Below are 13,513 nucleotides of genomic sequence, written 5' to 3' on the forward strand. Positions count from 1 at the left end.
ACCTGACAGAGGTCAGGATGGCCGAGCGGTCTAAGGCGCTGCGTTCAGGTCGCAGTCTCCAATGGAGGCGTGGCTTCGAATCCCACTTCTGACAATCCGGCTATTTTAAATTTCCCTGACTCCACTCTTAGACTTTGTTTGAACTCGACTTATGTATTTCTGGTATAAGCAAGGAATTTGAAATGAACATCCAACTGTCCTCTCACACAACTGTTTTTAGAACACAACTGTTTTTAGGACACAATTAGGCCGCATGTGAAGGCATCTTGCACACAAAGGAGAGAGGTCAGGATTGCCGAGCGGTCTAAGGCGCTGCGTTCAGGTCGCAGTCTCCAATGTGAGGCGTGGGTTCAAATCCCACTTCTGACACAATTGCTTACATTTAAGTGAAATAAAAATGGTATCTTCTACTTGCATCTGCCAACAAGAACGTTAGTAGACGTTCAGTGGTTCTCTGAAATAAAATCTCTCTGCACACATTATGGTAACAATTTACACCAGTGGCATGGGAGCAATGCAAGCGTAGTAATGTGGTAAATAAACTGCCAACTTTTGCTCCACATTATGAGCAAATGTTAGGCATAGTCCTTATATAATTGTCAAGTGTTCTTTGCCGTTCGAGCATACCGCATGCGAAGGCATCTAACAACCACCTGACAGAGGTCAGGATGGCCGAGCGGTCTAAGGCGCTGCGTTTAGGTCGCAGTCTCCAATGGGGGCGTGGGTTCGAATCCCACTTCTGACAATCTGTCTATTTTCAATTTCCCTGACTCCACTCTTAGACTTTGTTTGAACTTGACTTATGTACTTCTGGTATAAATAATGAATTTGAAATGGAGGTCCAACTGTCCTCTCACACAACTGTTTTTAGGACACATTTAGGCCGCATGTGAAGGCATCTCGCACACAACGGACAGAGGTCAGGATGGCCGAGCGGTCTAAGGCGCTGCGTTCAGGTCGCAGTCTCCAATGGGAGGCGTGGGTTCGAATCCCACTTCTGACACAATTGCTTGCATTTAAGTGGAATGTGGTCTTTTACTCGCATCTGCCAACCAGATCTTGAGGAGACGTTCAGTGGTTCTCTGGAATAAAATCTCTCGTCACACATTATGGCAACAATTTACACCAGTGGCATGGGAGCAATGCAAACGTAGTAATGTGGTAAATAAACTGCCAACTTTTGCTCCACAATATGAGCAAATGTTTGGCATAATCCTTATAGAATTGTCAAGTGTTCTTTGCCGTTCGTGCCTACCGCATGCGAAGGCATCTTACAACCACCTGACAGAGGTCAGGATGGCCGAGCGGTCTAAGGCGCTGCGTTCAGGTCGCAGTCTCCAATGGAGGCGTGGGTTCGAATCCCACTTCTGACAATCTGGCTATTTTCAATTTCCCTGACTCCACTCTTAGACTTTGTTTGAACTTGACTTATGTACTTCTGGTATAAGTAAGGAATTTGAAATGGAGGTCCAACTGTCCTCTCACACTGTTTTTAGCACACAACTGTTTTTAGGACACAATTAGGCCGCATGTGAAGGCATCTTGCACACAAGGCACAGAGGTCAGGATGGCCGAGCGGTCTAAGGCGCTGTGTTAAGGTCGCAGTCTCCGATGGGAGGCGTGGGTTCGAATCCCACTTCTGACACAAGTGCTTGCATTTAAGTGGAATGTGGTCTTTTACTCGCATCTGCCAACCAGATCTTGAGGAGACGTTCAGTGGTTCTCTGGAATAAAATCTCTCCGCACACATTATGGTAACAATTTACACCAGTGGCATGGGAGCAATGCAAACGTAGTAATGTGGTAAATAAACTGCCAACTTTTGCTCCACATTATGAGCAAATGTTTGGCATAGTCCTTATAGAATTCGCAAGTGTTCCTTGCCGTTCGAGCAAACCACATGCGAAGGCATCTAATAAGCACCTGACAGAGGTCAGGATGGCCGAGCGGTCTAAGGCGCTGCGTTCAGGTTGCAGTCTCCAATGGAGACGTGGGTTCGAATCCCACTTCTGACACAATTGCTTACATTTAAGTGAAATAAAAATGGTATCTTCTACTTGCATCTGCCAACAAGAACGTTAGTAGACGTTCAGTGGTTCTCTGAAATAAAATCTCTCTGCACACATTATGGTAACAATTTACACCAGTGGCATGGGAGCAATGCAAGCGTAGTAATGTGGTAAATAAACTGCCAACTTTTGCTCCACATTATGAGCAAATGTTAGGCATAGTCCTTATATAATTGTCAAGTGTTCTTTGCCGTTCGAGCATACCGCATGCGAAGGCATCTAACAACCACCTGACAGAGGTCAGGATGGCCGAGCGGTCTAAGGCGCTGTGTTTAGGTCGCAGTCTCCAATGGGGGCGTGGGTTCGAATCCCACTTCTGACAATCTGGCTATTTTCAATTTCCCTGACTCCACTCTTAGACTTTGTATGAACTTGACTTATGTACTTCTGGTATAAATAATGAATTTGAAATGGAGGTCCAACTGTCCTCTCACACAACTGTTTTTAGGACACATTTAGGCCGCATGTGAAGGCATCTCGCACACAACGGACAGAGGTCAGGATGGCCGAGCGGTCTAAGGCGCTGCGTTCAGGTCGCAGTCTCCAATGGGAGGCGTGGGTTCGAATCCCACTTCTGACACAATTGCTTGCATTTAAGTGGAATGTGGTCTTTTACTCGCATCTGCCAACCAGATCTTGAGGAGACGTTCAGTGGTTCTCTGGAATAAAATCTCTCGTCACACATTATGGCAACAATTTACACCAGTGGCATGGGAGCAATGCAAAAGTAGTAATGTGGTAAATGAACTGCCAACTTTTGCTCCACATTATGAGCAAATGTTTGGCATAGTCCTTATAGAATTCGCAAGTGTTCCTTGCCGTTCGAGCAAACCACATGCGAAGGCATCTAATAAGCACCTGACAGAGGTCAGGATGGCCGAGCGGTCTAAGGCGCTGCGTTCAGGTCGCAGTCTCCAATGGAGACGTGGGTTCGAATCCCACTTCTGACACAATTGCCTGCATTTAAGTGGAATGTGGTCTTTTACTCGCATCTGCCAACCAGATCTTGAGGAGACGTTCAGTGGCTCTCTGGAATCAAATCTCTCCGCACACATTATGGTAACAATTTACAACAGTGGCATGGGAGCAATGCAAACGTAGTAATGTGGTAAATAAACTGCCAACTTTTGCTCCACATTATGAGCAAATATTTGGCATTATTCTTATAGAATTGTCAAGTGATCTTTGCCGTTCGAGCCTACCGCATGCGAAGGCATCTAACAACCACCTGACAGAGGTCAGGATGGCCGAGCGGTCTAAGGCGCTGCGTTCAGGTCGCAGTCTCCAATGGAGGCGTGGCTTCGAATCCCACTTCTGACAATCCGGCTATTTTAAATTTCCCTGACTCCACTCTTAGACTTTGTTTGAACTCGACTTATGTATTTCTGGTATAAGCAAGGAATTTGAAATGAACATCCAACTGTCCTCTCACACAACTGTTTTTAGAACACAACTGTTTTTAGGACACAATTAGGCCGCATGTGAAGGCATCTTGCACACAAAGGAGAGAGGTCAGGATTGCCGAGCGGTCTAAGGCGCTGCGTTCAGGTCGCAGTCTCCAATGTGAGGCGTGGGTTCAAATCCCACTTCTGACACAATTGCTTACATTTAAGTGAAATAAAAATGGTATCTTCTACTTGCATCTGCCAACAAGAACGTTAGTAGACGTTCAGTGGTTCTCTGAAATAAAATCTCTCTGCACACATTATGGTAACAATTTACACCAGTGGCATGGGAGCAATGCAAGCGTAGTAATGTGGTAAATAAACTGCCAACTTTTGCTCCACATTATGAGCAAATGTTAGGCATAGTCCTTATATAATTGTCAAGTGTTCTTTGCCGTTCGAGCATACCGCATGCGAAGGCATCTAACAACCACCTGACAGAGGTCAGGATGGCCGAGCGGTCTAAGGCGCTGCGTTTAGGTCGCAGTCTCCAATGGGGGCGTGGGTTCGAATCCCACTTCTGACAATCTGTCTATTTTCAATTTCCCTGACTCCACTCTTAGACTTTGTTTGAACTTGACTTATGTACTTCTGGTATAAATAATGAATTTGAAATGGAGGTCCAACTGTCCTCTCACACAACTGTTTTTAGGACACATTTAGGCCGCATGTGAAGGCATCTCGCACACAACGGACAGAGGTCAGGATGGCCGAGCGGTCTAAGGCGCTGCGTTCAGGTCGCAGTCTCCGATGGGAGGCGTGGGTTCGAATCCCACTTCTGACACAAGTGCTTGCATTTAAGTGGAATGTGGTCTTTTACTCGCATCTGCCAACCAGATCTTGAGGAGACGTTCAGTGGTTCTCTGGAATAAAATCTCTCCGCACACATTATGGTAACAATTTACACCAGTGGCATGGGAGCAATGCAAACGTAGTAATGTGGTAAATAAACTGCCAACTTTTGCTCCACAATATGAGCAAATGTTTGGCATCGTCCTAATAGAATTCGCAAGTGTTCCTTGCCATTCGAGCAAACCACATGCGAAGGCATCTAACATCCAACTTTTGCTCCACATTATCAGCAAATATTTGGCATAATCCTTATAGAATTGTCAAGTGTTCTTTGCCGTTCGAGCATACCACATGCGAAGGCATCTTACAACCACCTGACAGAGGTCAGGATGGCCGAGCGGTCTAAGGCGCTGCGTTCAGGTCGCAGTCTCCAATGGGAGGCGTGGGTTCGAATCCCACTTCTGACACAAGTGCTTGCATTTAAGTAGAATGTGGTCTTTTACTCGCATCTGCCAACCAGATCTTGAATAGACGTTCAGTGGTTCTCTGGAATAAAATCTCTCCGCACACATTATGGTAACAATTTACACCAGTGCCATGGGAGCAATGCAAACGTACTAATGTGGTAAATAAACTGCCAACGTTTGCTCCACATTATGAGCAAATATTTGGCATAATCCTTATAGAATTGTCAAGTGTTCTTTGCCGTTCGTGCCTACCGCATGCGAAGGCATCTTACAACCACCGGACAGAGGTCAGGATGGCCGAGCGGTCTAAGGCGCTGCGTTCAGGTCGCAGTCTCCAATGGAGGCGTGGGTTCGAATCCCACTTCTGACAATCCGGCTATTTTAAATTTCCCTGACTCCACTCTTAGACTTTGTTTGAACTCAACTTATGTACTTCTGGTATAAGTAAGGAATTTGAAATGGAGATCCAACTGTCCTCTCACACTGTTTTTAGCACACAACTGTTTTTAGGACACAATTAGGCCGCATGTGAAGGCATCTTGCACACAAAGGAGAGAGGTCAGGATGGCCGAGCGGTCTAAGGCGCTGCGTTCAGGTCGCAGTCTCCAATGGAGACGTGGGTTCGAATCCCACTTCTGACACAATTGCCTGCATTTAAGTGGAATGTGGTCTTTTACTCGCATCTGCCAACCAGATCTTGAGGAGACGTTCAGTGGCTCTCTGGAATCAAATCTCTCCGCACACATTATGGTAACAATTTACAACAGTGGCATGGGAGCAATGCAAACGTAGTAATGTGGTAAATAAACTGCCAACTTTTGCTCCACATTATGAGCAAATATTTGGCATTATTCTTATAGAATTGTCAAGTGATCTTTGCCGTTCGAGCCTACCGCATGCGAAGGCATCTAACAACCACCTGACAGAGGTCAGGATGGCCGAGCGGTCTAAGGCGCTGCGTTCAGGTCGCAGTCTCCAATGGAGGCGTGGCTTCGAATCCCACTTCTGACAATCCGGCTATTTTCATTTTCACTGACTCCCCTCTTAGACTTTGTTTGATATCGACTTATGTACTTCTGGTATAAGTAAGGAATTTGAAATGGAGATCCAACTGTCCTCTCACACTGTTTTTAGCACACAACTGTTTTTAGGACACAATTAGGCCGCATGTGAAGGCATCTTGCACACAAAGGAGAGAGGTCAGGATTGCCGAGCGGTCTAAGGCGCTGCGTTCAGGTCGCAGTCTCCAATGTGAGGCGTGGGTTCAAATCCCACTTCTGACACAATTGCTTACATTTAAGTGAAATAAAAATGGTATCTTCTACTTGCATCTGCCAACAAGAACGTTAGTAGACGTTCAGTGGTTCTCTGAAATAAAATCTCTCTGCACACATTATGGTAACAATTTACACCAGTGGCATGGGAGCAATGCAAGCGTAGTAATGTGGTAAATAAACTGCCAACTTTTGCTCCACATTATGAGCAAATGTTAGGCATAGTCCTTATATAATTGTCAAGTGTTCTTTGCCGTTCGAGCATACCGCATGCGAAGGCATCTAACAACCACCTGACAGAGGTCAGGATGGCCGAGCGGTCTAAGGCGCTGCGTTTAGGTCGCAGTCTCCAATGGGGGCGTGGGTTCGAATCCCACTTCTGACAATCTGGCTATTTTCAATTTCCCTGACTCCACTCTTAGACTTTGTTTGAACTTGACTTATGTACTTCTGGTATAAATAATGAATTTGAAATGGAGGTCCAACTGTCCTCTCACACAACTGTTTTTAGGACACATTTAGGCCGCATGTGAAGGCATCTCGCACACAACGGACAGAGGTCAGGATGGCCGAGCGGTCTAAGGCGCTGCGTTCAGGTCGCAGTCTCCAATGGGAGGCGTGGGTTCGAATCCCACTTCTGACACAATTGCTTGCATTTAAGTGGAATGTGGTCTTTTACTCGCATCTGCCAACCAGATCTTGAGGAGACGTTCAGTGGTTCTCTGGAATAAAATCTCTCGTCACACATTATGGCAACAATTTACACCAGTGGCATGGGAGCAATGCAAACGTAGTAATGTGGTAAATAAACTGCCAACTTTTGCTCCACATTATGAGCAAATATTTGGCATAATCCTTATAGAATTGTCAAGTGTTCTTTGCCGTTCGTGCCTACCGCATGCGAAGGCATCTTACAACCACCTGACAGAGGTCAGGATGGCCGAGCGGTCTAAGGCGCTGCGTTCAGGTCGCAGTCTCCAATGGAGGCGTGGGTTCGAATCCCACTTCTGACAATCCGGCTATTTTAAATTTCCCTGACTCCACTCTTAGACTTTGTTTGAACTCGACTTATGTATTTCTGGTATAAGCAAGGAATTTGAAATGAACATCCAACTGTCCTCTCACACAACTGTTTTTAGAACACAACTGTTTTTAGGACACATTTAGGCCGCATGTGAAGGCATCTCGCACACAATGGACAGAGGTCAGGATGGCCGAGCGGTCTAAGGCGCTGCGTTAAGGTCGCAGTCTCCAATGGGAGGCGTGGGTTCGAATCCCACTTCTGACAATCCGGCTATTTTAAATTTCCCTGACTCCACTCTTAGACTTTGTTTGAACTTGACTTATGTACTTCTGGTATAAGTAAGGAATTTGAAATGGACATCCAACTGTCCTCTCACACTGTTTTTAGTACACAACTGTTTTTAGGACACAATTAGGCCGCATGTGAAGGCATCTTGCACACAAAGGAGAGAGGTCAGGATGGCCGAGCGGTCTAAGGCGCTGCGTTCAGGTCGCAGTCTCCAATGGAGGCGTGGCTTCGAATCCCACTTCTGACAATCCGGCTATTTTCATTTTCACTGACTCCCCTCTTAGACTTTGTTTGATATCGACTTATGTACTTCTGGTATAAGTAAGGAATTTCAAATGGAGATCCAACTGTCCTCTCACACTGTTTTTAGCACACAACTGTTTTTAGGACACAATTAGGCCGCATGTGAAGGCATCTTGCACACAAAGGAGAGAGGTCAGGATTGCCGAGCGGTCTAAGGCGCTGCGTTCAGGTCGCAGTCTCCAATGTGAGGCGTGGGTTCAAATCCCACTTCTGACACAATTGCTTACATTTAAGTGAAATAAAAATGGTATCTTCTACTTGCATCTGCCAACAAGAACGTTAGTAGACGTTCAGTGGTTCTCTGAAATAAAATCTCTCTGCACACATTATGGTAACAATTTACACCAGTGGCATGGGAGCAATGCAAGCGTAGTAATGTGGTAAATAAACTGCCAACTTTTGCTCCACATTATGAGCAAATGTTAGGCATAGTCCTTATATAATTGTCAAGTGTTCTTTGCCGTTCGAGCATACCGCATGCGAAGGCATCTAACAACCACCTGACAGAGGTCAGGATGGTCGAGCGGTCTAAGGCGCTGCGTTTAGGTCGCAGTCTCCAATGGGGGCGTGGGTTCGAATCCCACTTCTGACAATCTGGCTATTTTCAATTTCCCTGACTCCACTCTTAGACTTTGTTTGAACTTGACTTATGTACTTCTGGTATAAATAATGAATTTGAAATGGAGGTCCAACTGTCCTCTCACACAACTGTTTTTAGGACACATTTAGGCCGCATGTGAAGGCATCTCGCACACAACGGACAGAGGTCAGGATGGCCGAGCGGTCTAAGGCGCTGCGTTCAGGTCGCAGTCTCCAATGGGAGGCGTGGGTTCGAATCCCACTTCTGACACAATTGCTTGCATTTAAGTGGAATGTGGTCTTTTACTCGCATCTGCCAACCAGATCTTGAGGAGACGTTCAGTGGTTCTCTGGAATAAAATCTCTCGTCACACATTATGGCAACAATTTACACCAGTGGCATGGGAGCAATGCAAACGTAGTAATGTGGTAAATAAACTGCCAACTTTTGCTCCACATTATGAGCAAATATTTGGCATAATCCTTATAGAATTGTCAAGTGTTCTTTGCCGTTCGTGCCTACCGCATGCGAAGGCATCTTACAACCACCTGACAGAGGTCAGGATGGCCGAGCGGTCTAAGGCGCTGCGTTCAGGTCGCAGTCTCCAATGGAGGCGTGGGTTCGAATCCCACTTCTGACAATCCGGCTATTTTAAATTTCCCTGACTCCACTCTTAGACTTTGTTTGAACTCGACTTATGTATTTCTGGTATAAGCAAGGAATTTGAAATGAACATCCAACTGTCCTCTCACACAACTGTTTTTAGAACACAACTGTTTTTAGGACACATTTAGGCCGCATGTGAAGGCATCTCGCACACAATGGACAGAGGTCAGGATGGCCGAGCGGTGTAAGGCGCTGCGTTAAGGTCGCAGTCTCCGATGGGAGGCGTGGGTTCGAATCCCACTTCTGACACAAGTGCTTGCATTTAAGTGGAATGTGGTCTTTTACTCGCATCTGCCAACCAGATCTTGAGGAGACGTTCAGTGGTTCTCTGGAATAAAATCTCTCCGCACACATTATGGTAACAATTTACACCAGTGGCATGGGAGCAATGCAAACGTAGTAATGTGGTAAATAAACTGCCAACTTTTGCTCCACAATATGAGCAAATGTTTGGCATCGTCCTAATAGAATTCGCAAGTGTTCCTTGCCATTCGAGCAAACCACATGCGAAGGCATCTAACATCCAACTTTTGCTCCACATTATCAGCAAATATTTGGCATAATCCTTATAGAATTGTCAAGTGTTCTTTGCCGTTCGAGCATACCACATGCGAAGGCATCTTACAACCACCTGACAGAGGTCAGGATGGCCGAGCGGTCTAAGGCGCTGCGTTCAGGTCGCAGTCTCCAATGGGAGGCGTGGGTTCGAATCCCACTTCTGACACAAGTGCTTGCATTTAAGTAGAATGTGGTCTTTTACTCGCATCTGCCAACCAGATCTTGAATAGACGTTCAGTGGTTCTCTGGAATAAAATCTCTCCGCACACATTATGGTAACAATTTACACCAGTGCCATGGGAGCAATGCAAACGTACTAATGTGGTAAATAAACTGCCAACGTTTGCTCCACATTATGAGCAAATATTTGGCATAATCCTTATAGAATTGTCAAGTGTTCTTTGCCGTTCGTGCCTACCGCATGCGAAGGCATCTTACAACCACCGGACAGAGGTCAGGATGGCCGAGCGGTCTAAGGCGCTGCATTCAGGTCGCAGTCTCCAATGGAGGCGTGGGTTCGAATCCCACTTCTGACAATCCGGCTATTTTAAATTTCCCTGACTCCACTCTTAGACTTTGTTTGAACTCGACTTATGTACTTCTGGTATAAGTAAGGAATTTGAAATGGAGATCCAACTGTCCTCTCACACTGTTTTTAGCACACAACTGTTTTTAGGACACAATTAGGCCGCATGTGAAGGCATCTTGCACACAAAGGAGAGAGGTCAGGATGGCCGAGCGGTCTAAGGCGCTGCGTTAAGGTCGCAGTCTCCAATGGGAGGCGTGGGTTCGAATCCCACTTCTGACACAAGTGCTTGCATTTAAGTGGAATGTGGTCTTTTACTCGCATCTGCCAACCAGATCTTGAGGAGACGTTCAGGGGTTCTCTGGAATAAAATCTCTCGTCACACATTATGGCAACAATTTACACCAGTGGCATGGGAGCAATGCAAACGTAGTAATGTGGTAAATGAACTGCCAACTTTTGCTCCACATTATGAGCAAATGTTTGGCATAGTCCTTATAGAATTCGCAAGTGTTCCTTGCCGTTCGAGCAAACCACATGCGAAGGCATCTAATAAGCACCTGACAGAGGTCAGGATGCCCGAGCGGTCTAAGGCGCTGCGTTCAGGTCGCAGTCTCCAATGGAGACGTGGGTTCGAATCCCACTTCTGACACAATTGCCTGCATTTAAGTGGAATGTGGTCTTTTACTCGCATCTGCCAACCAGATCTTGAGGAGACGTTCAGTGGCTCTCTGGAATCAAATCTCTCCGCACACATTATGGTAACAATTTACAACAGTGGCATGGGAGCAATGCAAACGTAGTAATGTGGTAAATAAACTGCCAACTTTTGCTCCACATTATGAGCAAATATTTGGCATTATTCTTATAGAATTGTCAAGTGATCTTTGCCGTTCGAGCCTACCGCATGCGAAGGCATCTAACAACCACCTGACAGAGGTCAGGATGGCCGAGCGGTCTAAGGCGCTGCGTTCAGGTCGCAGTCTCCAATGGAGGCGTGGCTTCGAATCCCACTTCTGACAATCCGGCTATTTTCATTTTCACTGACTCCCCTCTTAGACTTTGTTTGATATCGACTTATGTACTTCTGGTATAAGTAAGGAATTTGAAATGGAGATCCAACTGTCCTCTCACACTGTTTTTAGCACACAACTGTTTTTAGGACACAATTAGGCCGCATGTGAAGGCATCTTGCACACAAAGGAGAGAGGTCAGGATTGCCGAGCGGTCTAAGGCGCTGCGTTCAGGTCGCAGTCTCCAATGTGAGGCGTGGGTTCAAATCCCACTTCTGACACAATTGCTTACATTTAAGTGAAATAAAAATGGTATCTTCTACTTGCATCTGCCAACAAGAACGTTAGTAGACGTTCAGTGGTTCTCTGAAATAAAATCTCTCTGCACACATTATGGTAACAATTTACACCAGTGGCATGGGAGCAATGCAAGCGTAGTAATGTGGTAAATAAACTGCCAACTTTTGCTCCACATTATGAGCAAATGTTAGGCATAGTCCTTATATAATTGTCAAGTGTTCTTTGCCGTTCGAGCATACCGCATGCGAAGGCATCTAACAACCACCTGACAGAGGTCAGGATGGCCGAGCGGTCTAAGGCGCTGCGTTTAGGTCGCAGTCTCCAATGGGGGCGTGGGTTCGAATCCCACTTCTGACAATCTGGCTATTTTCAATTTCCCTGACTCCACTCTTAGACTTTGTTTGAACTTGACTTATGTACTTCTGGTATAAATAATGAATTTGAAATGGAGGTCCAACTGTCCTCTCACACAACTGTTTTTAGGACACATTTAGGCCGCATGTGAAGGCATCTCGCACACAACGGACAGAGGTCAGGATGGCCGAGCGGTCTAAGGCGCTGCGTTCAGGTCGCAGTCTCCAATGGGAGGCGTGGGTTCGAATCCCACTTCTGACACAATTGCTTGCATTTAAGTGGAATGTGGTCTTTTACTCGCATCTGCCAACCAGATCTTGAGGAGACGTTCAGTGGTTCTCTGGAATAAAATCTCTCGTCACACATTATGGCAACAATTTACACCAGTGGCATGGGAGCAATGCAAACGTAGTAATGTGGTAAATAAACTGCCAACTTTTGCTCCACATTATGAGCAAATATTTGGCATAATCCTTATAGAATTGTCAAGTGTTCTTTGCCGTTCGTGCCTACCGCATGCGAAGGCATCTTACAACCACCTGACAGAGGTCAGGATGGCCGAGCGGTCTAAGGCGCTGCGTTCAGGTCGCAGTCTCCAATGGAGGCGTGGGTTCGAATCCCACTTCTGACAATCTGGCTATTTTCAATTTCCCTGACTCCACTCTTAGACTTTGTTTGAACTTGACTTATGTACTTCTGGTATAAGTAAGGAATTTGAAATGGAGGTCCAACTGTCCTCTCACACTGTTTTTAGCACACAACTGTTTTTAGGACACAATTAGGCCGCATGTGAAGGCATCTTGCACACAAGGCACAGAGGTCAGGATGGCCGAGCGGTCTAAGGCGCTGCGTTAAGGTCGCAGTCTCCGATGGGAGGCGTGGGTTCGAATCCCACTTCTGACACAAGTGCTTGCATTTAAGTGGAATGTGGTCTTTTACTCGCATCTGCCAACCAGATCTTGAGGAGACGTTCAGTGGTTCTCTGGAATAAAATCTCTCCGCACACATTATGGTAACAATTTACACCAGTGGCATGGGAGCAATGCAAACGTAGTAATGTGGTAAATAAACTGCCAACTTTTGCTCCACAATATGAGCAAATGTTTGACATCGTCCTAATAGAATTCGCAAGTGTTCCTTGCCATTCGAGCAAACCACATGCGAAGGCATCTAACATCCAACTTTTGCTCCACATTATCAGCAAATATTTGGCATAATCCTTATAGAATTGTCAAGTGTTCTTTGCCGTTCGAGCATACCACATGCGAAGGCATCTTACAACCACCTGACAGAGGTCAGGATGGCCGAGCGGTCTAAGGCGCTGCGTTAAGGTCGCAGTCTCCAATGGGAGGCGTGGGTTCGAATCCCACTTCTGACACAAGTGCTTGCATTTAAGTAGAATGTGGTCTTTTACTCGCATCTGCCAACCAGATCTTGAATAGACGTTCAGTGGTTCTCTGGAATAAAATCTCTCCGCACACATTATGGTAACAATTTACACCAGTGCCATGGGAGCAATGCAAACGTACTAATGTGGTAAATAAACTGCCAACGTTTGCTCCACATTATGAGCAAATATTTGGCATAATCCTTATAGAATTGTCAAGTGTTCTTTGCCGTTCGTGCCTACCGCATGCGAAGGCATCTTACCACCACCGGACAGAGGTCAGGATGGCCGAGCGGTCTAAGGCGCTGCGTTCAGGTCGCAGTCTCCAATGGAGGCGTGGGTTCGAATCCCACTTCTGACAATCCGGCTATTTTAAATTTCCCTGACTCCACTCTTAGACTTTGTTTGAACTCGACTTATGTACTTCTGGTATAAGTAAGGAATTTGAAATGGAGATCCAACTGTCC

At 46.0% G+C, this 13,513-nt stretch overlaps 1 protein-coding gene and 41 non-coding genes across 42 annotated transcripts in view; 41 read left to right on the forward strand and 1 right to left on the reverse strand.

Moving 5' to 3' along the window:
• LOC102234562 (solute carrier family 23 member 2-like) overlaps window positions 1-13,513 on the reverse strand; it is a 108,585-nt gene that overhangs the window by 27,862 nt on the left and 67,210 nt on the right. The window lies entirely within an intron of this gene.
• On the forward strand, window positions 12-94 carry trnal-cag. Its single transcript has one exon. It is a non-coding gene; the product is annotated as a tRNA-Leu (tRNA).
• On the forward strand, window positions 286-369 carry trnal-cag. Its single transcript has one exon. It is a non-coding gene; the product is annotated as a tRNA-Leu (tRNA).
• On the forward strand, window positions 663-745 carry trnal-uag. Its single transcript has one exon. It is a non-coding gene; the product is annotated as a tRNA-Leu (tRNA).
• Window positions 920-1,003, forward strand: trnal-cag. The gene has a single exon. It is a non-coding gene; the product is annotated as a tRNA-Leu (tRNA).
• Window positions 1,291-1,373, forward strand: trnal-cag. Its single transcript has one exon. It is a non-coding gene; the product is annotated as a tRNA-Leu (tRNA).
• Window positions 1,562-1,645, forward strand: trnal-aag. The gene has a single exon. It is a non-coding gene; the product is annotated as a tRNA-Leu (tRNA).
• Window positions 1,933-2,015, forward strand: trnal-cag. The gene has a single exon. It is a non-coding gene; the product is annotated as a tRNA-Leu (tRNA).
• On the forward strand, window positions 2,309-2,391 carry trnal-uag. Its single transcript has one exon. It is a non-coding gene; the product is annotated as a tRNA-Leu (tRNA).
• trnal-cag lies at window positions 2,566-2,649 on the forward strand. The gene has a single exon. It is a non-coding gene; the product is annotated as a tRNA-Leu (tRNA).
• trnal-cag lies at window positions 2,937-3,019 on the forward strand. Its single transcript has one exon. It is a non-coding gene; the product is annotated as a tRNA-Leu (tRNA).
• On the forward strand, window positions 3,307-3,389 carry trnal-cag. The gene has a single exon. It is a non-coding gene; the product is annotated as a tRNA-Leu (tRNA).
• Window positions 3,581-3,664, forward strand: trnal-cag. Its single transcript has one exon. It is a non-coding gene; the product is annotated as a tRNA-Leu (tRNA).
• Window positions 3,958-4,040, forward strand: trnal-uag. Its single transcript has one exon. It is a non-coding gene; the product is annotated as a tRNA-Leu (tRNA).
• trnal-cag lies at window positions 4,215-4,298 on the forward strand. Its single transcript has one exon. It is a non-coding gene; the product is annotated as a tRNA-Leu (tRNA).
• Window positions 4,690-4,773, forward strand: trnal-cag. Its single transcript has one exon. It is a non-coding gene; the product is annotated as a tRNA-Leu (tRNA).
• On the forward strand, window positions 5,061-5,143 carry trnal-cag. The gene has a single exon. It is a non-coding gene; the product is annotated as a tRNA-Leu (tRNA).
• On the forward strand, window positions 5,332-5,414 carry trnal-cag. The gene has a single exon. It is a non-coding gene; the product is annotated as a tRNA-Leu (tRNA).
• On the forward strand, window positions 5,702-5,784 carry trnal-cag. The gene has a single exon. It is a non-coding gene; the product is annotated as a tRNA-Leu (tRNA).
• Window positions 5,973-6,056, forward strand: trnal-cag. Its single transcript has one exon. It is a non-coding gene; the product is annotated as a tRNA-Leu (tRNA).
• On the forward strand, window positions 6,350-6,432 carry trnal-uag. Its single transcript has one exon. It is a non-coding gene; the product is annotated as a tRNA-Leu (tRNA).
• Window positions 6,607-6,690, forward strand: trnal-cag. The gene has a single exon. It is a non-coding gene; the product is annotated as a tRNA-Leu (tRNA).
• Window positions 6,978-7,060, forward strand: trnal-cag. The gene has a single exon. It is a non-coding gene; the product is annotated as a tRNA-Leu (tRNA).
• Window positions 7,252-7,335, forward strand: trnal-aag. Its single transcript has one exon. It is a non-coding gene; the product is annotated as a tRNA-Leu (tRNA).
• On the forward strand, window positions 7,524-7,606 carry trnal-cag. The gene has a single exon. It is a non-coding gene; the product is annotated as a tRNA-Leu (tRNA).
• trnal-cag lies at window positions 7,795-7,878 on the forward strand. The gene has a single exon. It is a non-coding gene; the product is annotated as a tRNA-Leu (tRNA).
• trnal-uag lies at window positions 8,172-8,254 on the forward strand. The gene has a single exon. It is a non-coding gene; the product is annotated as a tRNA-Leu (tRNA).
• trnal-cag lies at window positions 8,429-8,512 on the forward strand. Its single transcript has one exon. It is a non-coding gene; the product is annotated as a tRNA-Leu (tRNA).
• Window positions 8,800-8,882, forward strand: trnal-cag. Its single transcript has one exon. It is a non-coding gene; the product is annotated as a tRNA-Leu (tRNA).
• Window positions 9,074-9,157, forward strand: trnal-aag. The gene has a single exon. It is a non-coding gene; the product is annotated as a tRNA-Leu (tRNA).
• trnal-cag lies at window positions 9,549-9,632 on the forward strand. The gene has a single exon. It is a non-coding gene; the product is annotated as a tRNA-Leu (tRNA).
• On the forward strand, window positions 9,920-10,002 carry trnal-cag. Its single transcript has one exon. It is a non-coding gene; the product is annotated as a tRNA-Leu (tRNA).
• trnal-aag lies at window positions 10,191-10,274 on the forward strand. The gene has a single exon. It is a non-coding gene; the product is annotated as a tRNA-Leu (tRNA).
• Window positions 10,562-10,644, forward strand: trnal-cag. Its single transcript has one exon. It is a non-coding gene; the product is annotated as a tRNA-Leu (tRNA).
• Window positions 10,932-11,014, forward strand: trnal-cag. Its single transcript has one exon. It is a non-coding gene; the product is annotated as a tRNA-Leu (tRNA).
• Window positions 11,203-11,286, forward strand: trnal-cag. Its single transcript has one exon. It is a non-coding gene; the product is annotated as a tRNA-Leu (tRNA).
• On the forward strand, window positions 11,580-11,662 carry trnal-uag. The gene has a single exon. It is a non-coding gene; the product is annotated as a tRNA-Leu (tRNA).
• trnal-cag lies at window positions 11,837-11,920 on the forward strand. Its single transcript has one exon. It is a non-coding gene; the product is annotated as a tRNA-Leu (tRNA).
• trnal-cag lies at window positions 12,208-12,290 on the forward strand. Its single transcript has one exon. It is a non-coding gene; the product is annotated as a tRNA-Leu (tRNA).
• Window positions 12,479-12,562, forward strand: trnal-aag. The gene has a single exon. It is a non-coding gene; the product is annotated as a tRNA-Leu (tRNA).
• Window positions 12,954-13,037, forward strand: trnal-aag. Its single transcript has one exon. It is a non-coding gene; the product is annotated as a tRNA-Leu (tRNA).
• trnal-cag lies at window positions 13,325-13,407 on the forward strand. The gene has a single exon. It is a non-coding gene; the product is annotated as a tRNA-Leu (tRNA).

The sequence above is a fragment of the Xiphophorus maculatus genome, chromosome 2 (genome assembly GCF_002775205.1).
Source record: "Xiphophorus maculatus strain JP 163 A chromosome 2, X_maculatus-5.0-male, whole genome shotgun sequence".
Taxonomy (NCBI): Eukaryota; Metazoa; Chordata; class Actinopteri; order Cyprinodontiformes; family Poeciliidae; genus Xiphophorus; species Xiphophorus maculatus.